The sequence below is a fragment of the Herpailurus yagouaroundi genome, unplaced genomic scaffold (genome assembly GCF_014898765.1).
Source record: "Herpailurus yagouaroundi ecotype Mexico unplaced genomic scaffold, PumYag 186, whole genome shotgun sequence".
Taxonomy (NCBI): Eukaryota; Metazoa; Chordata; class Mammalia; order Carnivora; family Felidae; genus Herpailurus; species Herpailurus yagouaroundi.
Genome location: NW_024412417.1, coordinates 33,864,958 through 33,891,800, shown reverse-complemented (window position 1 = coordinate 33,891,800; position 26,843 = coordinate 33,864,958). Strand labels below are relative to the sequence as shown.

The 26,843-nt window shown below is 52.6% G+C and overlaps 1 long non-coding RNA gene across 2 annotated transcripts in view; it reads right to left on the bottom strand.

Moving 5' to 3' along the window:
• Positions 1 to 4,826: 4,826 nt before the first annotated feature.
• LOC121042966 (uncharacterized) overlaps positions 4,827 to 26,843 on the bottom strand; it is a 33,044-nt gene continuing 11,027 nt past the window's right edge. Inside the window, exons 3-6 of one of the 2 annotated variants that reach the window (XR_005796565.1) lie at positions 25,944 to 26,663; positions 19,457 to 21,286; positions 13,147 to 13,251; positions 4,827 to 5,166 (exon numbers count right to left, since the gene is read on the bottom strand). This is a non-coding gene — a long non-coding RNA (uncharacterized LOC121042966). Of the gene's footprint in view, positions 5,167 to 13,146; positions 13,252 to 19,456; positions 21,287 to 23,293; positions 23,342 to 25,943; positions 26,664 to 26,843 lie in introns of those variants that run through there. The other variant, XR_005796566.1, reaches the window with a different exon arrangement.

The window sequence follows — 26,843 nt, the reverse complement described above, 5'->3', positions numbered from 1 at the left end:
ATCTCTGCTTCAAATGGAGACCGGGATGTTTCAGGATGATTTAATTTATATCCTCTTAAACCCGAAGGACAACTTTGGGCCGATTCCAGGGTTGACTGGTTCACCAGCACAACCACCACGGGGCGCTCCCCGTCCCTATCCTCCACATCCGTTCCACGCGCAGGCTGGCCTCCGCATGGCTGCAGCAGGTTCCCATATCACATCCCAGTGTGACAATGTTCAAAGGGAGACAATTGTGCTATCAACCCTGTGCTATCCATTAGGAGGGAGGAGACTTTCCTCAGAGGCCCCTACTCCACCCCTACTCCATCCTCTCTTACTATTGGCCAGACTCGGGTCACATGCCCATGTCTTGACCAGTCATTGAGGTTACCTGCCGATTTGTGTTCCCTCCAAAAGCATATGCTGAAATCATAACTCCCAGTACCTAAGACTGGGACTGTATTTGGAGATAGGGCCTTCAGAGAGGTACGTAAGTGAACACGAGGTCGTAGGGGTGGGCCCTAATCCAATATGGCCGGTGTCTTTTAGGAGGAGGAGATTAGGACACGGATAACAAACATGGCAAGAGACGACCGTGTGAGGACATGGTGACCACCTGGAGGCCAAGGAGAAGTCGCAAAAGAAACCAGCCGTGCTGACACTTCCATCTTGGACTTGTGGCCTCCAGAACCGTAAGAAAATGGTCCACCAGTCCACTGGTGGGGCGCCCAGCTACACGGGGGAGGGAAGTCGGCAGGATGGGTACCCAGGCAGCGATGTGGGTGATAGACGCTATGGCTCCGTTCACCCCATCGGTGCTGCTTGAAGCTTCTTCTCTGACCAGCTCCCTTGCTGCTCACTCCAGCCCGTTCCTATCGTTCTCCAAATAGACCTCAGGCCAACTATTTGCCCACCGAAGTACCTTCACTACTCTCCAGTTCACCTTGCTAGGAACTGGGGGTTGCATGGTCTGTTCTCTGGTTTCCACCACTGAAGACCAACCCTGCTTTAATTCTTTTTTTTTTTTTAACATTTTTTAAAGTTTTATTTTTTTTTATTTTGAGAGAGAGAGAGAAGTGGAGAGAGGGAGAGAGAGGGCGAGGGAGAGGGAGAGAATACCAAGCAGGCTCTGCACTCTCAGAGCAGAGCTCTACACGGGGCTCAAACTCATGAACCATGAAATCACGACCTGAGCCGAAACCAAGGGTCGGATGCTTAACCCGACTGAGCCACCCAGGGGCCCCAATCCTGCTTTAATTCTGACCATACCTCATTTCCAGGTTCTTGGGGGACAGTGGGTGCTGGCCCATATTTGACCATTGGTTCTGGGCTGTAATATTTGTTGATGTCTGTGATGTAAGGACCGTTCTCAAGTACCCACAGGAGGTCACTGAGCGCAGAATGGGGAAGAGATGCACCCACCGGCAGCCCCAGCACACTTCTGCTCGGGGACACCTCTGAGTGTCTCTTGCCTTCAGGGATGACAATCATCTGAGAGTCCACATCGCAAGTGATGTTTGTGGGAAAACGGTTCGTGGGGTAGGAAAGGGTTAAACATGTTCCGCGAGCCCCTGGATAGGAACAAACAGAGGGCATGGGAAAATCCCCAGGCTGCTGCATCCTGGAAGCATCCCTCGCCTTCGCCAGTTCCCAGGCTGTGAGAATAAACGCCACCCCAAAGAATGGAGTGCAAGTAGGGCTCAGCCGGCACAGGAGGGCGAGGACGCTCCCCGCCGGAGCCCCCCTTCCCCCATTCACCTCCGTACAATCCTTCCTCTGTTCCGGGGCTCCTCTTCCCTCAGGGTCCCATCCAAGCCCGAGTCATAATAAAGGCCACCATTGATGGGCACTTCCTCTGCACCAGGCACTGAGCTGGGTCCTGCAGACCGATTTTCTCATTGAATTCACACCACTGCCCCCGCAGACCTGGTGGGAGTAGTTCCGTCCCCAAAAAGGAGGTTCGTGGAGGTCGGAGGGAACCGTTTCAAGGTCATGGTGGCAGGACCCAAGGGACTGAAACTGTGGATTTTCCACAGTGCCTCTGGGGTCAAACAGGCCAGGCAGAGTCATAGAGTAATAATAGCGATGGCCATGGCTGACCCTTACTGAAGACGTAGTTCCGAAAAGTGCGGACGCAAATGCACATTCACCTCCCTCCAGGATGGGGCTGAGCTATGGCTCCCATTCTGCTCAGAAAGAGCGTGCAACTTGCCCTGTGGCAGGGCTGATCAGCGGCAGGACAGGACTGGGGCTTCTGCAGGTGGGGTGGGGGGGGGGTGAGGTGGGGGCCGCTGCCCAATCCCTTCCTGCCCCGCACCCCATTCCCGAGCCTGGCTTTGGCTCCCCGACTCTCTATTCCCCAGAGGACTAGCACTTTGCAGGAGGTGTTGGGGAGAGACCCACAAGTCCCACGTCCTTACCACGGGCACTTGCGGGTGGCGGGAGAGGAAATACCTATCCTTCCCCCGGGTGCCCTCCCTCCTGTCAGCCAGCGAGCCAGCACCTGGGCGGAGAAGAGGATAGAATGGGGCTATTCAGTGTTCCTGACGCAAGAACCGATTGCTAAACCCTTGCATCCCCGAGCGTTTTATGGAGGGTGGTGATTTTGAGCAGGAGCAGGAAACCCCACACTTAAACCCAGCTGCCACAACAGGGCCCTGCAGGTCGAATGCTAGTCCCAAACAACACTTTCCCTGAGGCCAGGCATCAGAAAAACAACAGAAACACCACCAACAACCCGCAGTTGATCCAGCGGTGTCCACACCCCTAACTACATCTGACCAATGAAATCCTCTCGGCCGGCAGGGGCAAACCCCGGTCTCGATTTATAGATGACAGCACTGATTTACTGATTTGCCCAAGGTCACGGAATGAGTGAAGGGCAGAAATGAGGTGCAAATCTGACTTTCCCACTCGTGGTCTAGTGCTCACTTTGCCACAGTCCGGGACCTGCGCTGGGGACGGCGGGTGATATTGTCAAGAGGGCCCAGAGGCCGCCAGGGGTGTCAGAGAGACAGAGAGAGAGAGAGAGAGAGAGAGAACAAAAGCAAGGTACCCGTATCGAGACTGCAAACCACGGGCCTGCAACATCAGGCAAGTCACTTAACTTCTCTGAGCCTTACTTTCCTTCTCTGCTGGCGGAACAGGGGTGTGGCTAAGAGTTTGAGCTCTGGAGTCAGAATGCTAGATGTCTAATCTCGGCTGCCCAGCTTCCAGCCTGCGTGACCTTGGACAATTCTCTGGGTTCACACCTCTGTGTGTTCAGTTTCCTTGCCTGTCAAATGAGCATTTAAAAAAACCCACCTACGGCTTCCTGTGAGAATTTTCTTTGCTAATGCAAGTAAGGCTCTTAGCACGGGCCCTGGGTGATGGTAAGCAGTCAGTAAACATTAGCCATTATTGCCATCTGCAAAACGGAGAAGAAGAGGGCTTTTGGAGGTCACATTACTGGTTTGGGGGGGGGGTTGTGTCTGTGTCTATCTGTGTCCAGGTGTGTGTGGGGAGGGGGGAGGGGTCTCTGTGTGTGTCTGTGTAAGGAAGTGTGGGGATTTCTCCACAGACTGCACTGGTACCTTCTAGAAAGAAGGAAGGTGCAGCAGAAGGGGACCCAGGCTGGCCCTGGGATATTTCCCTCCTCTGAAACAACCACCTGGCCTTCACCTGTGTGCTCTATCGACTCTTCCCTATGAGTCAAGGGCTATGTCCTTCCAGCCACTCCTCGTTCCCAACAAGATTCCCTTGGGATAACTACCTCAAGCTGGAAACCTCCCTGGCCAGAGCAGTGAAAGGGCAACATGTAAATACACATGGGCCTCAGAGTTTCATAACTGCCATGAGTCACCCCTCTTCACAGAAGACACGGCCAAGGGACAAGAGCTCCAAGTCTTATCGGTGAGGCTGGGCCCAAGCACCTGTCAGATATTCTGCGTCTGGGTCCTGGCCGTGCTCTCCCTCCCCAGGGAGCACGTTCCCTGAGTGCTCTGCCGGTGCCATATCGGTCTCAGGAGAGGAAACAGAATATAGTCAGGTGAAATGGCGTTTCTGTCTTCTTCATTCTTGGTTACTTGGGGGGCCCCTGGGTGGCTCAGTCGGTTAAGCATCTGACTTCAGCTGAGGTCATGATCTCACGGTTTGTGGGTTTGAGCCCCGCATCGGGCTCTGTGCTGACAGCCCAGAGCTTACAGCCTGCTTCGGATTCTGCGTCTCCCTCTCTCTCTCTCTCTCTCTGCCCCTCCCCCACTCACTTGCATGCTCTCTCTCTCAAAAATAAAAACACTAAAAAAAAAAAAATTAATTCTTGGCTATTCCTAATCCTTTCCCAGCTACCTCAGAGGCCTGGCAACTTGCTGTGTATTCGTTAGAAGTTATTTTTTTTTCAAGCTTTTATTTAGATTCCAGTTAGTTAATATACAGTGTAATGTTGCTTTCAGGTGTACAATACAGTGATTCAGCACTTCCTTACCTCCCCCTCATCAGAACTTATAGTACGATAGTAATTTGAGAAGTCATAGTATTATAACAAACAGGGGTTGATCTTCTCGCCTGAAAAGAAATTCAAAACAGAACAAAACCCATTGGTATTTAGGCAGCACACCAAGGTGGAATCATATCGTGATTCTGTTTGTTTTCCCTCAAGGTTGCAAGGTGGCTGCTGCAGCTCCAGATAATCCTATCTCCTCTCGAGGCAGAACAGGAGAGAAGGGGGCGAGGGGGAGGTGCCTGGGTGGCTCGGTCGGTTGAGCGTTCCACCTCTTGGTTTCAGCTCAGGTCATGATCTCACGGTTCGAGCCCCACGTCTGGCTCTGCGCTGGCAGCTCAGGGTCTGCTTCGGATTCTCTCTCTCTGCCCCTCCCCTGCTTGCACCGTCTCTGTCTCGAAATAAAGAAAACAAACAAAATTTTGAAAAAAAGGAAAAGCAGGGAAGGGCACAAAAAAGTGGCTCTATTAACGTCTGTCCCTGTGTCAGTCAGTTGGTTACCACTGCATAAGATACCACTGCAAAACTTAGTGGCTCAAAACAACAAATATTTATTAGCGCGTGACTCAGGGTCAGAGTTGGGGCTGGGATTAGGTGGCGGTTCTTCTAGTGGTTTCTGGGGCTCCCTCAGTGACGGCAGTCAGGTGATGGCTCCGTGGGGGGCCTATTGTCCAAGATGGCCTTGCTCACAAGTCTGGCACTGGATGCTGCAGTGGGAGATACAGTGACAGAAGTAGAGGTCAGAGGATTGTCATGGCTGGGGGGCGGGGGGGGGGTGGGGGGACACCGCTAGCCAAGGAGTGTGGGTAGCCTCTACCAGCTAGACTAGTCAAGGAATGGACCCTTTCCTAAAACGTCCAGAAAGAACAACCCCGCTGACACCTTGATTTTACCCTTGTAAGACCCATTTTGGATCTCTGACCTCCAGAACTGTAAGATAATAAATCCGTGTTAAGCCTCCGCGTTTGTGGTATTCTAGTATGGCAGCAATAGCAAACTGTCTCCCTCAGATGCTCTCTCATTCTCTGAGGCCCCGCTGCCTGATTTTGTAAAGATATATGGGAACCTGGCCATCCATTCTCTCCCAGATGATCTATGTCTGCTTTCGTGCTACGGCAGCAGAGTTGTGATGGAGACTGTATGGCCCACGGAGCCTAAAATATTTCCTCTCTGGCCCTCCTCCTGCTCAAGCAGGCTCGCTGGGCTTTCTTGCATGGTGGTTTCAGAGAAGCAAGAGAGCAAGGTTTTGCTGCTAAAGTTCTTGGACGTTCAAAGGCTTGGAAGTCCCACAATGTCACCTCCTCTACATTTTGGTCAAACAAAGCAAGTCCCAAGGCCAGTCACAGAGGTGAAAAATAAACTACCTCTTAACGGAGGAACGGCAGGGTCGCGTTGCAAAGGCGCGTGTGTACGGGAGATCTTCTCGGGGCTGCCTTTGCGGACAGTCTCGGAGCCCCCTTTGGTCTGGGGATCAAAGTCCCCCCCCGCTCCGAGACTCCTCGCCAGATGTCCCTTCAATCTCAGTGGCTGCAGCTGGGCGGCGTGGGGAGCTGGGGAAGCAGGAGCCGGCTTATTATGACTGGCTTAAGCCAATAACCGTCTACCACTCGGGAGGCATCCTCCGTTAGCCAGGAAAGGGGAGTGGATGCTGAGCCGGCTGGTAGCAGAAGTTACCTTACCTGTGCTGTCTGGGTGGTCTTGAGTGTATTGAGTTCACTCACTCAACGAACAAACATCCAGATATCAAGAACCTGCTCTGTGCCCGTTTCTGGACAGGGTTGGTGTGGAGGAAGGCTATAATCCCTGTCCTCGAGGGGGCTGCAGGCCCCTGGAGAAACTCTCCCGCATGGACAAAGAAGGCGTGTGCAAGGATTTTCACTGCACACCTATTTTTAGAAGTAAGTGAAAGCAATCCTCTGACGGGAGAGGATAAAGAAATTAGTTCTATGATGGGCACATTTATAGTAATTAAAATAAATGAGCCAAGTCCTCGCACATCAACCTGAATAATTCATGAACACGTCGTGAGTGAAAAACAGCAAGGTGCAAAATAATGTCATTGACATAAATCACAACACATAAAACAATGGTGTACATTTCGTACGGAAAGTTGCATGTGGTGAAAGGAGATAAGCATGGGAGAGGGAAGGGAGAGGAGGTGGGAACGTAGCTTGAAGCTCTAATGTTTTGTTCCTTTAAAAAAGTAGAGAGATTAGAAGGACACATTACAACTGCTATAAATGGGTTATATTATTCCTGTGTGTGAATATGTGTGTGTGTATATATAGATATATATATATATACGTACTATTTCGTAACAAAAAATTTTTTAAACCTACCAACTAGTTGAGGAGTTGCAACGATCAAAGGCAAAGTAAGCAGGGAACCGGTCAAGTGCAGTCTGTAGGACAGCCTGCTCTAGGTCAGGCTTACTGCTCCCAGGGGACGTCCTGTGTTAAGCTTGTGGTGAGGTCCTGGAGCGTGGAAACTTAAGTGAAGGGGAAGACCCAGTTGTTCCAGGAGTCCAGAAAAAGGGGGTTCTTGGGGGTCCAGCCTGGAGAGGGGGCTGCGGCCTGAGGCTGGCAGGATGGGTGGCGTCCCCCACACAGCTCCTTCTCGTTCCTCCGCAGATGACTCAGAAGTTTGTTCTGCGTCGTAGCAACGGGGGGTGTTGGAAGGTACAGAAGCCTGGAATCACCAGACCTGGCGTGGGGCCCTGACTTCTGCCAGTGATAAGCTGTAGGACTGTACAAGTCTTATATTGCCTCCCTGGGGGCTCAGTTTCCTCTTCTGTAACATGGGTATCAAAACCCTTGGCCCGTCTCCCTCACTGGGTTGCTGAGGGGGCTGTAAAAGATCGAGGGTGTGGAAGCCCCACAGGCCGCAGAGGCCTGTGTGCTCCCCAGTCCGTGTAAACTGAGGGTTTCCACAGATTTGTCTGCAGACCCAGGAGCGGAGCTGAGACGGTTCTCATCCACCCCACCCATCCGTGGACTCATTCCACAAACATTCCACGTGGGCTTGGAGAACAGTGATGCTAATGGTGTCCACCTTTAAGGAGCACTCAGCATCGGGGGTGAGGGGGCGGCTGCCAGCCCAAGGAGTTCTGAGACTTTCCACCACCTTCTCAACTATAGGTTGGGAAAGAGAGTAGCAATTTGCTGCTGCTTCTAGAAGCTTCTTTGGGAGAGGAAAAGACACCCACCTAGGGACAATCTTGGAAGCAAAGTAGAATTCTCCTGGTTTGGGAGGGAATCCCGGGTGGAGGGGACAGCTTGGATAAAGCCCAGAAGCAGGAGAGCTTAAAATGTCCCAGGACTCTGAAGGAACAGCTCCACGGAATATGAGCTTTCGTCTCTGTTTTTGGGTTATTTTGTTTTGTCATCTCATTGAAATTTAAGCTAGAGCTGAATTTTGCCATCAATATTAGAGTCGGGAGAGCCAGAGGTCAGACTGAGTTCCTCCACTGCAAATTCGTACTAAGCCTCAATTTCCTCTTCTATAAAACGGGCTTGTTGCAGAGTTGATCAAATGATGAAATGAGAAATGGACATAACTTTCCCATGAACGAACACTTTTATGTACTTTCTAATTTTTTTTTCTTTTTTGAAAGAGAGAGAATGTAAGCAGGGGAAGGGCAGAGAGAGGGGGGACAGGGGATTCGAAGCAGGCCCTGTGCTGACAGCAGTGAGCCCTATGCGGGGCCCGAATTTATGAACCGTGAGATCACGACCTGAGCCGAAGTCAGATGCTTAATCAGATGCCCAGGTGCCCGTCCAATAAGTGCTTTTAATTAAACTGCTTAGATATGTAACTTGCCTACCTTCTTGCTGACTTTTCTTTGTTTCTCAGCGCCCTGAGCCTACCGTAAGGAGCAAACTAAATCTTCCCCCCAAAATACACCCTCCGAGGTGGTGGTTCAGCTGTCCGTGCCCTGGGGAGAGTGTCCCCAGAACCACAAGTGACACCAGTGGGGCCAGGGAGGGTGGGTGCTCCAGTGGGAATTGGGGAAGATGGTGGAGGGGATATCCAGGCACCTTGTCTTTGGGGGCTAGAGCAGGAATTTCCCTCGAGAAGGGTCTCTTTCCCCTTTGCCTTCTGACCCGCGCACTGAGCCCATCTGCCTGGTGGTTTCACATGCCCCAAGCAGGGCCCATCCCAGACAAGGGCAGTGCCCCGGGGCCCTAAGTCACTCTCCCAGGAGTGGCCGTTGTTTCAACCGTGTCCCGTGAATTTGGGCAGTAGCCAGAATTGGGGGGGGGGGGGGCGCAGGGGGAGACAATGAGAACATTCCCAGAGGCCCCTGGGCCGTATGCCATCATGTCTGCCACTGTCTGTGGTGCCTTCCTGGTGTGAGCCCTGCCCCCCTTCCCCATGCAGCAGGTGCTCGGCAGTCGTGAGGGCCCTCAGGGGCCACAGAGCCCTGCAAGGTGGCCTCACCGCTCTCTTCCTCCTGAGCCAGCTCAGAGTGATTCAGCTAAATGGCCACGGTGGCACAGCTGGTAAGTGACAGAGTTAAAGACCTGCCCTGTGGTATCAGTATCCATCTGACTACAAAGGCCTTATGGCCCCCCACTGCCTCTCTTCCCCTAGAGAGGCAGGATGTGGAGTGTGAACGCACTTCCCGGAAGGGGCGGCCGGGGAGGCTGAGGGTGACTCAGAGCCGGCCCTTGGCCATGTCCTCTCAGGAAACACTAGGTTGATTGTGGTCCATTGTAGCTCTCCCTGCACATGAATAAGTGTCAGTAACTGCAGAACAGAACGGAGGCAGTTCCTGGGGAGGGGCGCACACAGAGGAGGGGCGCTCTCGGGAACACGAGGTGCCCCTTTCCGGAGCCAGGAGGCCGGAGCCCCATCCTGTCCGGGGCAGAGAGGGGACAGCCAGGAGGCCCTCTGCTTGGCACTTGGGGATGCCCCGCGAGTGCACTCTGAACACCCGCAGACACCAGGAGACGGTGCAAGAGTGGGGAGCTGGGGCGCAGGCGACCCTGAAGCCTGAGGGCCGCGGGAGAAGTTGGGAATAGCTTCTGTGGGCAGGGGAGAGGAGACTTGGGGAGCTGGGGAGGCTGTGGGCAGAGTTGAGGAACAGGTGCATTGGAGACCATCGATCCGTGGGGCAAGGGAGTGCCTGGGGGACGGACCAAGCGACCGCATTGGGGGCCCCAGCTTTGCAGATGTTCTGCCGGCCTGCTCCCACAAGGCAGGGCACACGTGCGTGGCCACGGGCCGGGGGTGCGAAACGAGGTGGCCTGGGCCCCAGCACAGGTGCTGCCGTGAGCCGGCGGGAGCGGGGGTGCCTCGAGCGAGTCAGACATCAGGGCAGCACGCCTGGCCGGACCTCAATAGCTGATGGCTCGGAGTAAAGCCCGAGGGAGGGAGGGCATGGCACCATGGGGTGGCCAGAGGCGACTTCTGAGAACGTTTACCGAAACCGTGTAACATCCTTCTCAAGTGTGATGAAATTCAAATTCCTCCAAGGCTGCTCAGCCCTGCCCCTGCCTCCTCGAACTTCATCTCCTCATCATATTCCAGGCACATAGTTTTCTCTATATAAAAGTGGCAGACACTTTCTGCCCCAGGGCCTTGGCACCAGCGAAATCCTCTTCTAGAAGCCTCTTCCTCGCCACTCACCCCTTTTCCTCTCCCAACCAACTCCCACCCATTGTTCACGTGTGAGCTGAAATGCCCCTTCCCCAGAGACACCTTCGCTGAACCCCTGAACTAACTTAGCTGGGTCGCTCTGTTACTCCTGCCCCCAGCATCCAACGACGCTTCCTTTGTATCACTGACCATCACAGGAAAACTCTTTGTGCAATTATTCCTTTGGCGTCTCCCCCCACCCCCACCCCGCTAGACCACAAGGGCTGGCAGGCCAGCAACCACATCTATTTCTTTTACCAGTGTGTCCTCAGGCACCCTGTATCGATAGAAAAAGGGGAAGGAAGGAAGGAGGGAAGGAAGGAAGAAAAGCAGGCCAAATGGAATGGCGGCTGATTGGAAGGAAGCGGGGAGGGAGAGAGGGGGGGAGGAGAGAGGGCTCCCTGGCCTGCGGCAGCAGAATGGGGCGAGCCACAGGCCCCCAGTGAAGGATCCTGTGTGCTGGCTTCCCTCCCTGGCGCGGTCAGCCGTGGCTGGGCGCGTGGGTGGCATGGCCCGTGCTCCCGGTGGAAGGATGAGCAGAGCAGAGAAAGGTAGGTCCACCTCCCCCAGAGCCCCATGCAGAGCCCCAGGCTGGGGGCAGCCCCTCCAAGGAGCTCAGTCTGCAGGGCAGGGTCCTTCACTCGTCACAGCCTCACCCGGCTCTTCTGGAGAGCGAGATAAAGCACCAGCCTTCCACCGGCGCCCAGCGCCAGGAGTCGGACCGGGGTGGCCGTGCTCAGGCATCTGGCCTCTTGCCTGGCCCAGCACGGGTGTTCAGCGACGGGGCGGCTCTCCCAGATCCCGTCTCTTCACTCTCCTCTGGGCTCCTTCTCGGCCTTTCCCAGAGTCGCTACTTCCGGCAGGCACTCGGGGAGAGCCCAGGAGGGGGAAGAGAAGGGAGAAAAGAACGTGGGTAGCTGCAGGGAACCTCAAAGAGCACAGACGCTGGAGTCCTACCTGTGCTCAGATCATGACTCAGCCACCATCTGGCTGTGTGACTGCGGCAAGTGACTTAGCCACTCTGTGTCTCAGTTTTTCCATCCATAAAATGAGGATGACAAAAAGGCTTATCTCATGGGCTTGTAATGAGGACTGAATGACCTGATACGTACAAAGGTCTTAAAATAGTCCCTGGCACATAACCGTGCTTATAAAATAATTCACATAATAATAGCTATTGTTTATTGAATTTACCTCCGGCCTGGCTCTGGACAAACATTTTCTTTTTCTTTTTTTTTTTTTTAAGTTTATTTATTTATGTTGAGAGAGAGGGAGAGCATGAGTGAGAGAGGAACAGAGGGAGAGGGAGAGAGAGAATCCCAAGCAGGCTCCACACTGTCAGCGAAGAGCCTGACGTGGGGCTCGATCTCAGGAACTGTGAGCCGAAATCAAGAGTCACACGCTTAACCTACTGAGCCACCCAAGCGCTCCTGCATAAGCACTTTCATGCATCATTTCTGTCTCCCAAGAAATCCAGGACGTGGGAACCCATCCATAGGGGTTAAGTGACTTGTTCAAGGTCACACTGCTGGTCGGCGGCAGAGCTTGGGTCCCAGATGCAAAGGGAGTCGTTTAAATCTTTTTTTTTTTAATCTCAGGCTACAGCCAAGGATACCCTAACAAAGGGCTGCTCACTATCTCTCACAGAGGTGATAAGTCCCCACCCTGCGTGAGCCAAAAGAAATGCCAAGAACAAAGTCACTTAGGTGTTCAAGGTGGAGGTTACTCGTACGTGCTGTGTCAGGCTTTTGTATTTACAAAGAAAACCTACTTCTTTAACTCGGGGAGTGCTGTCTTCCCTCCTCTTTGCTTACCCTGCTGACCTCGATCTCAGCAGCTGGCTCCCTTGGAGTTACTGCTCTGCGGGCCCAGGCAACCCTTGGCCCCATTCCTTGTTCCCTTACGGGGTAAGGGTTCGGGGAGAAGGGCTTCGGCTCGGAGCATGGAGTCCTGGGCCTCCTTCCTTTGCTGGCCCTCTCACTTCCCTTCTCTTAACCTATTTCCCCCATTTCTGAAAGAAAGGGGTTTAAGTTCGAACCAAAGGAGCGGTTTCCCACCCAAACTACATATTAGAATCACTTGGGGGGAGATTTTTTAAAATACCTATGCCGGCCCCCACCCGAGGTTCAGATTAAGTGGGCTATCAATACCATTAGAGCTCCTTTCCAGGTGATTCTAAGGGCCGATGGATAAGACCTGTGGTTTCAGGAGCAGAGTGATATGTTCTGTTATCCGTGGCAAAACGAGAAAAATGACCAGAGTGCGTTAAGTTTTCCTTGGAGGTAAGTGTGTTCAGTTTGAAGATACCCTTTATCTGAGATCATATCCCTTCTATTCTGTGGAGCAGCTAAAGTTCTTTCTCTTGGGATGTGATGACAACAGATGGTGAGACCTTTCCTTTTTTTTAACATCCGTTTTAACCAAATAAAAAATGGGCAACATTGCCCTCCAGAAGTATGAGGGAAATATTTCCTGGCCAGTGAAATTCAAACATTCAGAAACACAGCCTAGGTCTGTGCCACCCACTATGGTAGCCACGAGACATAAGAGGCTATAGAACACGTGAAATGTGGCTGGTCGAAGTCAGGTAGCACTACCAATATGAAATAGACACTGGATGATGAAGATTTAATATGATAAAAGAACGTAAAATAGCTCGTGAATATTTTTTACATTGATCAGGTGTTCAATGTTAATATCTTGGATACATGGGGTTAAATAAACTATATTACTAACTTTAATCTCTCCTGTTTCTTTGCACTGTTTTAGAAATGTATCCCCTCGGGGCACCTGGGTGGCTCAGTCGGTTGAACATCCGACTTCAGTTCAGGTCAGGATCTTACGGTTCGTGAGTTCGAGCCTCATGTCGGGTTCTGCACTGACAGGGCAGACCCTGCTTGGGATTCTCTGTCTCCCTCTCTCTCTGCCCCTCCCCAGCTCTCGCTCTCTCTCTCTCAGAAATAAACAAGCATATAAAAATATATAAAAAAATAAAAAGCAAGAGGCCGGAAGCTGCAAGAGCTCTGGGACCGAGGCTCGGAACTCACCCAATGTCACTTCTGCCGCGTTCGATGTCCAAAGCCAGTGTGAGAGCCCGCCTAGATTCCAGGGCCGGGTAAACAGACTCTGCTTCTCCTCTTTAGTAACAAGTCCTGCAAAGGATTGTGGTCAGTCTGCAATCCACTCACTCCAGCTCGGTGGTCCCAAACAAGGAGAGGCTATGCCTTGCTCCCTGGATGCTGCTCTTCCTCAGGGCCTCACTGGGCCTTTCGTGGATTCTCAGCACTTTGACTCCCATGACCCCTTCCTCCATAAGACTGACAGATAGATAGACAAATAGATATTCTATTTTATGAGGGCATCGGTGTAATGATAAACATAATCGGGGCTGGATTCGTGATTACATATTCGTTATTATTATATTCTTTTTTCCTTCTGGTTTCAAAAGAGATGAAAATTGAGCCATTTTCGGGGGCCCCTGTGAATATCCTGGGCACTAGGTGTTGTGTCTTGTGGGCCACGTGGCCAAGTGGGTCCCGTTTTTGGTGGCTGATCGAGCACAGGGCACCCCAGCCCCAAGTGGTTCAGAGTCCCAGCAATTGCCCGGCAAACTGGGAGCTATGCAGGGCGACAGAGGGTGGGGCAGGCGTCCTCTGAACGGGTTACAGAGTTCTCTGGTTACCTGTGTTCCGGATCCCCTATAAGGACATCTGTACTTTGCCCTTCCTTCAGCAATGGTCCATCGCTCCCTTTCTAGGGAAACTCCTGGAAGCCAGGTGAAACCAGGAAGTGCATTCAGGGCTTCAGATGGTGATAATAACACCAGGACCCTCCCCTCCGGTGGATCACTTTACCGGCTGGCTGGCTGTCAGGGGCTTTCCCACGCCTCCCTGCGCTGGAGCCTCTTATCCACACTCCTGCGGTTCCACCCACCTTTTCACAGATGCAGAGACTGAGGCTTGGAGATGTGAAACCACTTGCCCGGTTAGTGGTACGTTCACCGGGGGCCCAGGTGCCCTGGGCTAGCTCCTGGACACCAGGTGAATCCTGCAGGATCTGACCCTGGCAGCGTCCCGCACACCTGGAGGAGGGCAGGCCTCGGAGGACAGGCCCGGCCCGGCTGGTGAGAGGAGGCGCCCTGACAGCCACTTCGGCCACATGTATTGGGGGCGGGGGGAGGGCTGGGTGGGCCTTTTCGATTCCTGGGGGAATATGCAGCCCTTCAAAATCAGGGCCTGCTTTTGGTTTCTTCCCATATGTGGACACGGGTCTGGTTTTTATTTGGCTTGGTTTGGGTTTTGGTTTTTTAAATTGTTTTAATTAAAAAACTTTTTTTTTTATTGTTTATTTTATTTTTGAGAGAGAGAGAGATACAGAGTGTGAGCGGGGGAGGGGCAGAGAGAGAGAGAGAGAGACACACACACACACACACACACACACGGACACAGAATCAGAAAGAGCTTCAGGCTCTGAGCTATCAGCTCAGAGGGACGAGGGGCTGGAACTCGGAAACTGTGAGATCATGACCTGAGCCAAAGTCAGCACTTAACTGACTGAGCCACCCAGGAGCCCCATGTTTTGGTTTTTTTAGAGAGAGAGAGAAAGAGGGCTTGAACAGGGGTGAGGAGTGGAGGGAGGGAGGGGGAGAGAGAGAGAGAGAGAGAGAGAGAGAGAGAATCCCAAGCAAACTCCACACTCAGAGCAGAGCCTGACGCGGGGATCCATCCCATGACCCTGGGATCATGAAGTGAGCTGAAATCAAGAGTGGGACCCTCAACCTACAGAGCCCCCCGGGCACCCTGCTCTGTTGTTTTTAACAAGCTTATGTTATGACCACTGTCTATTCGGAGAGCCCATCAGAAAGAACACGGTCCAAAACCAAGCAGCCCTGTATCTTCTGCCTCTTTCTCTCACAGGAGCTGATTTAGCCTCTCGGACCCAGTTTCCTGAAGCTGAAATGAGCCGAGGGTCACCCAGCTCCTAGGGACCCTTTGTGAGGATTAGCTGGGGAAAGACGCAGTGAGTTTTTAGCCCGCTGCTCAAGGGCACGCTCCAGGCTCCGAGGCGCGCATGGTGGGGACCCCTCTTGTCGATGTTTATTTGCCCAAGAAGCGCATAGAGCATCATGAGGGCCAAGCCGATCACACCGCCGAGCATCTCAAAAATCCCTTCCCCTGCCCATCTTCCCATGGTCCCTGTGGATGAAACATGGGTCCACTACTCCAGACCTAGGTGGCACAGATATTCTAAGCACCATGGACGTTTTTCTGGGAGAACATGAACAATTGGGATTCTTGCCCCTCAGAGCACCTGTCTGGGAATGTGTGGACAAGCCCTGGGCCCCAGAGCTGGACCTGCATAAACTGCGACGCAGGGGCGCTGGGGCGGGCCAGGGGGAAGCCTGAATATTAGTCACGTTTCCTACATATTTACCCAAAGCCATTTCCACCCGCTGCTAAGGATGTGAGAAGGCCCCCCCCACCCCCCGTCCCCACCCCGCCCTGGAAACCACTCTCCTCCAGCTGGCCCCAGTGTACCTCAGCGTGGTGACAACCTGTTTCCTGCCACAGTCTTGGGGCCTTATGAAAAGTCAGCTCAATTCAAACAGTTAGTGGGTGCAGCCAACATACCAGACTCTGGGGTGCGGAGACGGACCGGTCACAGTCAGGACCCTGAAGTCATCTGCAGACGAGCTCAGCAGAGTGAGAGAGGAGCAGGACCACCTAATAAAGCTCAGCTGAGATCAGTGTAGCTGGGGTGAGATCAGGGAAGGCTTCCTGGTGGAGGTGATAGCCGAGCCGCCACTGGGAAGGGCATCTCAGGCAAAGGGCTCAGCCTGAGCAGGGGCTCTGAGGGCACCACGGGCTCTGGAATGCTGGGTAGTTTGGTGAGGGGGAAGGGAAGAGGAGGGAATGGGGAGGGGGGGCAGGGGAACACTGGAGGGGACCGAGCGTCAGAGAGGCCCTGGCTGCCTCCCGGGAATGGAGTGGAAGGGGCAGGGCTCCAGGAGACAGGGAGGTTCCGTAGGAGCTGTTGTAAGAGGCCGGCAGCAGGGAGGGCGAGGGTCCCATCAAGGCACTGGCAGTCGCAGAGTGGTAGGTGGGGAGGAGGGGACCCGCTTAAGACGGTCATAAGATCCAGAGAAAAGGGTGGGGTGGGTGAGTGTAGAGGAGCAGGGGCTCAGGGGAGGACGATTCCCAGCTTGCTGGGTTGGGAGACTGGCCCCCCTAACCTCCTGGCGGCACCTGTGAAGGCTGTGAAGGCAGCTCCTAGGAGGCTGAGGTCAGGAGAGCCTGGGTGAAGGCAGGGTGCTGGGGCTGTGCAGAGCCCCACCCCCCAGGTACCGGGTCCACAGTGACCGCTCCCTGCAGCCTGCGAGTCAGAGACCCTGGGGACCAAAAGAAGAAGGGACAGTCTGGGGAGGGGGCGGGTGGTGCCCAGAGGGGGCACATACGTCCACCGGAGCTAACACGTGATCTGAGGTGGTGCCTGAATGGATCATTTCCACTTTAATATGTATGCGTTTGTTTTCACGAGCATTAGAAAAATACAGAGAGAACATCGTGCCTTTTTAAAAGATGTCTTGGGGCACCTGGCTGGCTCAGTCGGTTAAGCGTCCCACACTCGGTTTTGGCTTAGGTCATGATCTCATGGTTTGAGGGTTGAAGCCCCGTGTCGGGCTCTGTGAGGCCAGTGCGGAGCCTGCTCGGGATTCTCTCTCTTTCCCTCTCTCTGCCCCTCCCCCGCTTTGTTGTTGTTGTTGTTATGTATTATTTATTTATTTATTTATTTTTAAATTTACATCCAAGTTAGCATACGGTGCAATAATGATTTCAAGGGTAGAACCCAGTGGTTCACCCCTACCTATAACACCCAGTGCTCATCCCAACAAGTGTCCTCCTTAATGTCCCTCACCCATTTAGACCATTCCCCCCACCCAAAACCCCTCCAGCACCCCTTGGTTTGTTCTCTATATTTAAGAGTCTCCTATGTCTTGACCCCCCACCCCGTTTTTATATTATTTTTGCTTCCCTTCCCTTATGTTCATCTGTTTTGTATCTTAAAGTCCTCATGTGAGTGAAGTCATATGAGGTTTGTCTTTCTCTGACTAATTTCGCTTAGCATAATACCCTCCAGTTCCATCCATGTAGTTGCGAATGGCAAGATTTCATTCTTTTTGATGGCTGAGTAATACGTCACTGTATATACATACCACATCTTCTTTTTTTCCTTTAATTTTTTTTTAACATTTGTTCATTTCTGAAAGACAGAGAGAGACAGAGTACAAGCAGGGGTGGGCGGAGAGAGAGGGGGACACAGAATCGGAAGCAGGCTCCAGGCTCTGAGCTGTCAGCACAGAGCCCGACGCGGGGCTCGAACTCACAAACCGCCAAGATCATGACCTGAGCCGAAGTCAGATGCTCAACCGACTGAGCCCCCAGGCGCCCCTACAGACCACATCTTCTTTATCCATTCATCCATCGATGGCCATTGGGTGCCCCTCCCTGGCTTATGCTCCCCCTCTCTCTATCTCTCTCGAAGTAAATAAACAAACATTTTAAAATATTAAAAAGTAAAAAATAAAAAAAATTAAAAGATGTCTCTTGGAATTCTTCAAGTAAAGTGAAAGGGTGGATTAACGTCGTCAAATGCTGCTGAGGATTTGGGGCAGGTACCTGCTGATCCCGAGGTCGGCATGCAACAGGCGGCAAGCAGTCAGCAAAGAGCTGGTGAAGGAAGAAACCGAGGAACCCGGACAAAGGGAGGGCTTGGTCTGTGTGGGACGCAGGGTGTTCTCAGCGGTGGGAGCGCCTCCGTGGCTCGCTCGGTGGCCCTGTGGACAAGTTCTGGCTCGGGTCAGCTGCTGAAAAGGGAGCCAGCTTGGCCTCTCGGGCCTGGAAAGGGCAACTAGGGGCCCAGACCGAGTGTGTGGATGACCACAGTGAGTGATGAACTCACTACATCCAAAGTGCCCTCAGGTGCCCTGGCAGCCGTCCTTGGTCATGCTTACCTGGGAGTTCCTCAAAAAATTAAAAATAGAGCTACCCTAGTACCCAGCAATTGCACCAGTAGGAATTTATCCAAAAGATACAAAACTGCTGATTCAAAGGGGCACATGCACCCCCACGTTTATAGCAGCGCTATTGACAATAGCTAAATTATGGAAAGAGCCCAAATGGCCATCGACTGATGAATGGATAAAGATGATGTGGTTTATATACACAACGGAATACTACAAGCGATGAAAAAGAATGAAATCTTGCCATTGGCAATGATGTGGATGGAACTGGAGGGTACTATGCAAAGCGAAAGAAGCCCGTCAGAGAGAGACAGACGGCATGGGATGTTACTCAGAGGTGGAATTTGAGAAACTTAACAGATGAACCTAGGGGAAGGGAAGGAAAAGTAAGATAAAAACAGAGAGGGAGGCAAACCAGAAGAGACTCTTAAAAAACAGAGAACAAACTGAGGGTTGATGGAGGGGAGGCGGGTGGGGAGGTGAGTTAAATGGGTGATGGCCATTAGAGGGCACTTTTCGGGATGAGCACTGGGTGTCATTTGTAAGAGATGAATCGCTGGGTTCTACTCCTGAAGCCAAGGCTACGCTGTATGTGAACTAACTTGAGAATACTACTACCACTAATAAAGAGTCAAGGGGGAGAAGTGGACGGCAGCCATGGCCGCCTTCCCCCTCTCTGGTTGGCATCACCACAGGGCGATGGCATGGTTTAGGGGTCGCACTAGAAGCCACTCCTCTGCTTCCTGAGGAGCAGACCACTGCCCGGAGCCCCGGGGGTCACTGGGGGGAGCTCCGGCCACTGAGACCACACAGCATCCCTCACAAACCGAGCCCTCCCTTCGTCCGTGTGCTATGAAGTCCCCGACAACCCACAGTGAGGTGATCACAGCCCGTGTCAAGCAGTCCCTTTCTGTGCCAAAGACCTTATGAGCCTCATCTAATTTATCCCCCAAACATCCCCGGGAGGTAGGTATTTGGGCTGTGTCCATTTTATAGATGAAAACACTGCGGTTCCAGAAAGTTAATTAATATTCCTCAAGCTCACGTGTCTGGTGAGTGGTGGAGCCAGGGTTTAAACCCAGATCTGTTTAAACCCAGAACCTAGGCGCTTGGACCCTTCTGGGGCATTGCCACCACTGGTTATTTTCGGAACGGGCTTGTGGAGGTATAATTCACATACCATAGAGTTCACCCTTTAGAGTGCGTAACTCAATGGTTCGTAAGGCTGCACAAGTTTAGAACGTTTTCATCATCCCCCCAAGAAACCCCCTGTGCCCTTTAGATACCACCCCTCACCCACCCCCTCCAGGCCCTCCCAGCCCCAGGCAACCACTAACCTGCTTTCTGTCTCTATAGACTTGCCTCTTCTGGACATGTCATAGAAATGGAAACATAATACGTGATTTTTCGTGGCTGGTTTCTTTTACTCAGCATCACGTTTTCCGGGTTCATCCGCATTGTAGCACATGTCAGTACTTCATTCCGTTCCACTGCTGAGCAATATTCTGGTGTCTGGATACGCTATATCTTGTTTATCTGTTCATCCACCGATGGGCGCTTGGGTTGTTTCCGCCTCTTGCCGATGATGAATAACGATGCTATGACGATTCATGTACCGGTTCTTTTGTGGACACATTTCTCTGGGGCGTATACCTAGGAGCAGAATTTCTGGGCCAAGTCGTGACTCTGTGTTTACACGACTACTGTTCTGAGGGCGACAAAATCAGTGTCCGTTTTCAGATGAGGAAATAGAGACTCCAAAAAACCCAGGGACCTGCCCAAGTTGTACAGAGCGTTAGTGGCCAAGGCAGGCTTTGCTTATTTCAAGCATACTCCGCTGTGCATTGTAGGAGCTCAGTTCCCACAGCTTTAGGATACGAGGGGTGGGGAAGATGCTGTCAGGGTCAAGCCAATGAGTTAAGCAGGGTCTCTGCTTCTGCGCGATTTGCCATTACGAGGCCACTTACACCGTGAACCTCACGCAGCACGTGCTATGTGCCGAGCTCTTTACAAAAGTAAAGAATGTGCCATCCCGGCCCCCAAGGAGCTCCAGCTCTATTGAAGAAGACCCTGGGCATATCGGCGAACAATGCTGATGAGTGACAGGAGCCGGGGCCGACGGTGGTGCTCGGGACGCGTGGCAGGACTGGGGAAGACCTCCCAGAAGTTCTGGTGGGTAGACTGGGAAATGAACAAGGAGCGTAAGCAAGGTGAGAGGACGGTCTGTTTAAAGGTCTTACAGTGTTGGTGGCTCTGGTGGAAGGCACCAGCAGATGAGCGGCCGGTCAGGGCCTCCAACACCACACCTGGGAGTTTGGACTCGCGCTTTTAAAGTGTGTGAAGCAGGAACGATATAGGGTAATTGGGTGGTTAGAAACATCCCTCTGGAGCAGTAAAAAGAATGAGAGATGAAAATGGAGCAGGTTAGAAGTCTACTGCACCAGTCCCAGCAATAGAAGGGAGAGTCTGAATAGGATAGTAGCTGTTGGGATGGAGAGGAAAGGGCAGACGACAGAGGCATCTAGCAAGGAGGGATGTGTCTATGCGGTTACTTGGCACTGGTGGAGGCAACTTCTCGAGTGTAGGGGCTGAATGGTGGCCCCTCCCAAAATATTTGTCCACTGGGAACATGTGAATGTGACCTTATTTGGAAAAGGGGTCTCTACAGATGTTATTAAGCATTTTGAGATGAGATCATCTTGGATCATCTCAGTAGGCCCTTGATGTTTGGCCTGGCTTCCAGGACAGTGAGAAAATAAATTTCTGTTGTTTTAAGCCACCAAGTTTATGGTAATTTATTACAGCAGCCCCAGGAGACTGACAACACACAGCGGGGTGCAGGTTCTTGGGTGCGGGAGACCCAGCATCACATTTCCACACCTCTGGGCTCTGTGGAAGGAGGTTCCCCGCTCCCGGGCTGCGGACCCAGACAGGGCAAGGCCGCAGAGAGAGAAGCTCCCCATAAGGCCCTGCCTCGTGCTAAGAAAACAGCCTCCAGTGTGTTGCCACATGAGGATTAATGACATAATTATGAGCTCTGACCTCCCCTGAGTGATTCGGTCGGGCTGAAGGCTGAGGCCTCGGGAAGAGCGAGTGGAATCATCGCCTGGTCAGGGAGGAAAGGCAGCGTCAGACGGCTCCTAGAAGAGGCCGGTCTCTGTGGGAACCTGCAAGAAACCCAACCGGGCTCACAGGTGACATACCCCAAACATGAGCCAGTCAGGTGAACTGGAGGCCACTGGCCAGCCATCCAGCCTGACTCATTCCCCTCTGTGCAGCGAGACTTGCCAGGCACTTCTGTAGGCTCTGTCTCAGGGGGGGTCCAATGATGAGGGGGGGGAAAGGTCAGGTCAAGTCATCCCATCATGAGAGACTGGGGAGCCCAGTGTGGCAGCAAGCTCAGGGGCTTCAGAGTCTAATGAGCCGGGTTCAAATTCCACCACCACCTCTTTACAGCCCCGTGTCTCTGGATACCTCAAGTCGTTTCACTCAGCCTCAGTGTTTTCATCTCTAAAATGGGGATGACTAGACCCACACCGCAGGAGTGTTTAGAAAATTAAATGAGCGGTCATATGTCAAGTGCCTAGAGTATAGGAGGTTTTTTTTAAATGTTTTTATTTATTTTTGAGACAGAGAGAGACAGAGCATGAGCAGGGGAGGGGCAGAGAGAGAGGGAGACACAGAATCCGAATCAGGCTCCAGGCTCTGAGCCGTCTGCACAGAGCCCGACGTGGGGCTCGAACCCAAGGACCGTGAGATCATGACCTGAGCCGAAGTTGGTCGCTTAAACGACGGAGCCACCCAGGCGCCCCATGGGAGATGTTTCTGATCAATTGGCAAACGTGTTGAACACCTACTGTGTGCCACTTGCTAAGAGCAATGGTGAACAAGCGTGTGGCCACCCTCGTGGAGGAGCAACCAAACAACAAGGCAGGCACAGCCCAGAGTGGGGAGGCTTGTGTGGGAGGGTCAGGGGTCAAGGGGAATTCCAGAGGAAGTTCAGTTGAAGTCGGAATCATATTTCTGTTGCCAGAAGGATTCAGGGATCAGCCTGAGGTCGTGGGGCGAGTCGTGGCCAGGTTAGCCCACAGACCCACGCTTCAGACGGCCACCGGCTGTCACCTCTGCTCTCGGGCCCCAGCAGGCTCTGAGGGTCCCGTTGTGCAGGACCGGGCCAGCTCTCGGTCAGACAGCCTACCTGGAACCTGCCAGGCTCCGCCCTGGGGACTGGACACTCAGCCCATGGCGCAGGGGCTTCCGGCCTTGGTCCTCTATGTGATAGAGGCACCACCGTTTGCTTATCCATTCACATGCTGGTGGAGAGTCGGGTTGTTTCCCGTTTGTGGTTGTTACAGACAACGTCGCGAAGGGTATTCGTGAACCAGTCCTTCTGTGGGCGTATGTTTTCACTTCTCTTGGGCAGATTCCTAGGACAAGAATGGGTGGATCACGGCAGTTATAATTTAGGTTTGTAGGAAACCGCTAAACTGGTTTCCAAAGTGGTTGTACCGTGTATATCCTCACAGTGTATGTATGCATGTCCCACTTACTTTCTCCACTTCCCTGACGACACTTGGTATCATCAGTCTTCAACTTTAGCCACTGTCTTAGTCTGCTCGGGCCGCCATAAGAAACGCTGGGCACTGGGTTGTGTTAAACAACAGCAACTTATTTTCTTACGCTTCTGGAGGCTGGGAGTCTGAGATCGGGGTGTCAGCCTGGTCCAGTTCTGGTAAGGACGCTCTGGTTTGCAGATTGATGCCTTCTGTGTCCTCACCTGGTTGGGGGTGGGGGAGGGGAAATGGAAAGAGAGAGAGAGAGAGAGAGAGTGAGCGATAACATCTGTTTATCTTTTGTTGACAAAGTGTCCCTTCAGATCTTCTGCCCATTTTGTAAATGTGTTGTGTGCTTTCTTGTTATTGAGTTTTGAGAGCTCTTTATATATTCTGGTTGCCAGTCCTTTATCAGATAATACGATTTGCAAATATTTTCTCCAAGTCTGTAGCTTAGCTCATCTGTCTCTTAAGAGTAGCTTTAAAAAAGCAGAAGTTTATGGGGCGCCTGGGTGGCTCAGTCGGTTGAGCGTCCGACTTTGGCTCAGGTCACGATCTCGCGGTCCGTGAGTTCGAGCCCCGCGTCAGGCTCTGGGCTGATGGCTCGGAGCCTGGAGCCTGCTTCCGATTCTGTGTCTCCATCTCTCCCCGTTCATGCTCTGTCTCTCTCTGTCTCAAAAATAAATAAAATGTTAAAAAAAATTTTTTTTTTAAATAAAAAAAAAAAGCAGAAGTTTTACAATTTTGATGCAACTCAACATACCCATTTATGTGACAGGTTACACTTTTGAAGTCACATCTGAGAGTCTTTGCCTAACCCAAGGTCACCAAGTTTTCCTTCTATACTTTTTATTCTAGAGATTTCATAGATTTAGGTTTTACATTTACACTTATAATCTATTTTGACTTAAATTTTGTATCTGGGGGCGTCTGGGCAGCTCAGTCAGTTAAGCATCTGACTTCAGCTCAGGTCATGATCTCACGGTTTGTGAGTTTGAGCCGGCGTCCTATGAGCTCGAGCCCTGCTTCAGGTGAGCCCCTCTTCTCTCCCTCTCTCTCTGCCCCTTGTGGGATTCTCTCTCTCTCTCTCTCTCTCACTCCCTCTGCCCCTCACTCACTTGCACCCCTCCACTCTTTCAAAAAAAATTTTGTATTCCGGTACATGGTATGGCCCAAATTCACTCTTTAGCATATGGATATGCAAATGTCCCAGCATTATTTGTTGACTAGGCTATCTTTTCTCCACAGACCTGCCTCTGCACCCATGTAAAACAGAATCAGTTATCCATACACGTGCAGGTCTGTTTCCGGACTCTCCATTTGTCCGTCATTCCACCAATACCACACCGACCTGACCACTGCAGCTTTGCCATAGGACTTGGTTCTTTTCTTTTCTTTTCAATATTTAATGTTTATTTATTATTATTATTATTTTGAGAGAGAGAGAGAGAGACAGGCAGAGCATGAGCAGCAGAGGGGCAGAGAGGGAGAGGGAGACACAGAATCCCTGAAACAGGCTCCAGGCTCTGAGCTGTCGGCACAGAGCCTGACGCGGGGCTCGAACTCACGAACCTCGGGATCACGCCCTGAGCCGAAGTCAGGCGCTCAACCGACTGAGCCACCCAGGCGCCCCTAGTTCTTCTCCAAAGAATGGTTCTAGGTCCTTTGCGTTTCCATATGAATTATACTATCGGTTCGTCAATTTCTCAAGTAGAAAAAATATGGTGAGTTTCTGTCCCTGGTGGTTGCTCAGGAAACCGTCCGGGACTTTGGTGTAGCGCATTCACATCACTCTGGTGCATCGTGGTTTCCTGGGCTTTTCCACGTCCTCACATCAACTCTCAGTAGCCCTGTGACAGAAGCCGGGGCAGCTGGTGTCCCCCACTGTACAAGGAAGACTGAGTCTCAAAGACAAACAGCGTTCCCCGTGGTCACCACCATGGTCACACTGCTCGCGAGTGGCAGAAACGGGTTTTGAATGCTTGATGTCAGGACTCCAAATCCAAGGGCTTTCCGTGCTACCCTGGCCTCTGAGGAGGGGTCCCCAGTGTCTCCTTAATAGTCTAAAAGTTTAATAAAGTGCACAAAAAGAGGCACTCATTGTTTTGGTTACTTTAAAAAAAAAAAAAGCAATTTCGGATGTTGGTGCCATGCAAATGTATTTCCGTTGCCCTAATGTGAACGCTTTCCTCTCTTCTGCTTAAATGTGGGCGTCCGTCTTAATAGGAAAACCATATGTCTTTGTTCCCTTTTAACTTTCTTTCTTGGCAAGAATACCGCTCCACGGAGGAAAAGGGAGAGGAAATGGGGATACATCACAGAAGGAGGGATTCCGGTTTGAAGTAAGAAAGAACTTCCAGATGGCGAAGGTTGCCAAGCCCTGGATGAAAATGCCACAAAGAAAGACCGCTTCCAGCCTGGAAACCCCGAGGTCCACCTCTCCCCAAGGAATCGTGATGGAAACTCTGTCCTGGGTCTTCCCTCTGAACGCGTTCTCCCTGGGACACTCACGGGGGCTCCGAGGCGAGCCCGCACTGCCAGTGGGACCCATGATGGAGTGGAGGTACAGTGTAGGTAGCAGTTCTGAAATACGGGTTTTCTTTGGTGTCGGGTCCCCTGAAAATAGTTTCCGAGATGGAGATTTGCATGCAGGCGTGTTGGGTGCGCTCTCGCACGCAACATCTGGGTGGGGGTGGGGTGGGGTGCGGAAGAAGCAGACTGAGCAGAGGAAACAGACTGGGACATCGACGTGAAAGGCAACTAGGACAGAGGCCTCAGCCTGTCTGAGCCCTGGAGAGTTTGCGAGCAGCTCGCCGCCAGCCCGTTACCCTATTTGCATCTTCTACGCCTTCCTCTGGCCCTGCCGTGTCTCTCCCCTTGGCCCTCGTCACCCCCACACCCCTGCATTTGCTCCTCTGCCTTCATTGTCCACGTCCCCTCACCTTTTGTCTGTTTTGTTCACTGCCGTAACCCTAGAGCCTAGCTGGGCACATAGCACCTGTTCAACACACATCTTAAGATGAAGCTACCGGGGCGCCCGGGTGGCTCCGTTGGTTGCGCCTCCGACTTCCGCTCAGGTCACGGTCTCGCGGTTCGTAAGTTCGAGCCCCGCGTCGGGCTCTCTGCCGACAGCCTGCTTCGAATTCTGTGGCTCCCTCTCTCTCAGGCTCTGTCTGTCTGTCTGTCTCTCTCTCTCAAAAACAAACAAGCGTTAAAAAGTGTTGAAACTCAGAGGACAGAAGTGCAAATCCAAGGCGATGGCGTTGCCTACCTTGTTGGCGCGAGGCCTCCATCTCACACACGTGGGTCCCCAAGTTTGCGGGTAAGTCTGTCGGGTGGACCCCCTGGAAATGGGCGCCATTTCCCACAGCCTGCGTGGGGTGCCTCCCAGGACAGCTTCGGCAGTGGGTTGGCTCTTGTCTCCCCCACTGGGGTTCACACGCGGCCTGGTGGGGCTGGGAGTCCAGGAGACCCAGGAGAGGCTGCTTGCGAGGGGCCTCGCAGAGGAAGCATTCTTTGTCACTAGGAGCCTGCTCTCATGACCACTGCCGCATCCAACTTTCTCATTCGTGCTGTGAGCAAACGACCTGGACGGACAGCGGTGCCCAGACTGAGCCCTGGTCTCACTTCACCCTCCTGGCCACCGCTGCAAGGTGCCAGGGGCCCCGTCCCTTCGTTTCAGGGATGGGGGCCCAGGGCTGGGAGGGGTCAGGGACTCGCCCACCAATCCCATGGCCAGTCTTGGGGCTCCTGGACGGGGCTCTAGCCCAGAACGGCAGGCTTCAGCCCCGTCTGTCCCCGGGCAGTTTGGGAGGGAGCGGCGTCCAGAGAGGGTGGGAAGCTGGTGGTCTTGAGCTCCAAGTGCATCTCCTGCCACACTCCTTGGTCTGGGTGGGGAGAGGTCAGATTTGCCCCCTGCACAGGTGCAGCTCCCCCACTGCTTCCTCCGTCAGCCAAAGCCCACATTTGGGGTGGCTCTTAGTTGGCTCCCCTGGGCGAGAAAAGGATGGTACAAATGACTCGTCTTTCACTTCCCAGACCCCACCCAGTGCACTTTTAAGATGTGGAAATTTTATTAAATCCCTGAGCACGGCTTCTCTCTACATTTTCTGTGGTTTAACTCTCCCTGGGTCTTTTTGCTTATGGTTTTGGCTTTCTCCCCCCCCCCCCC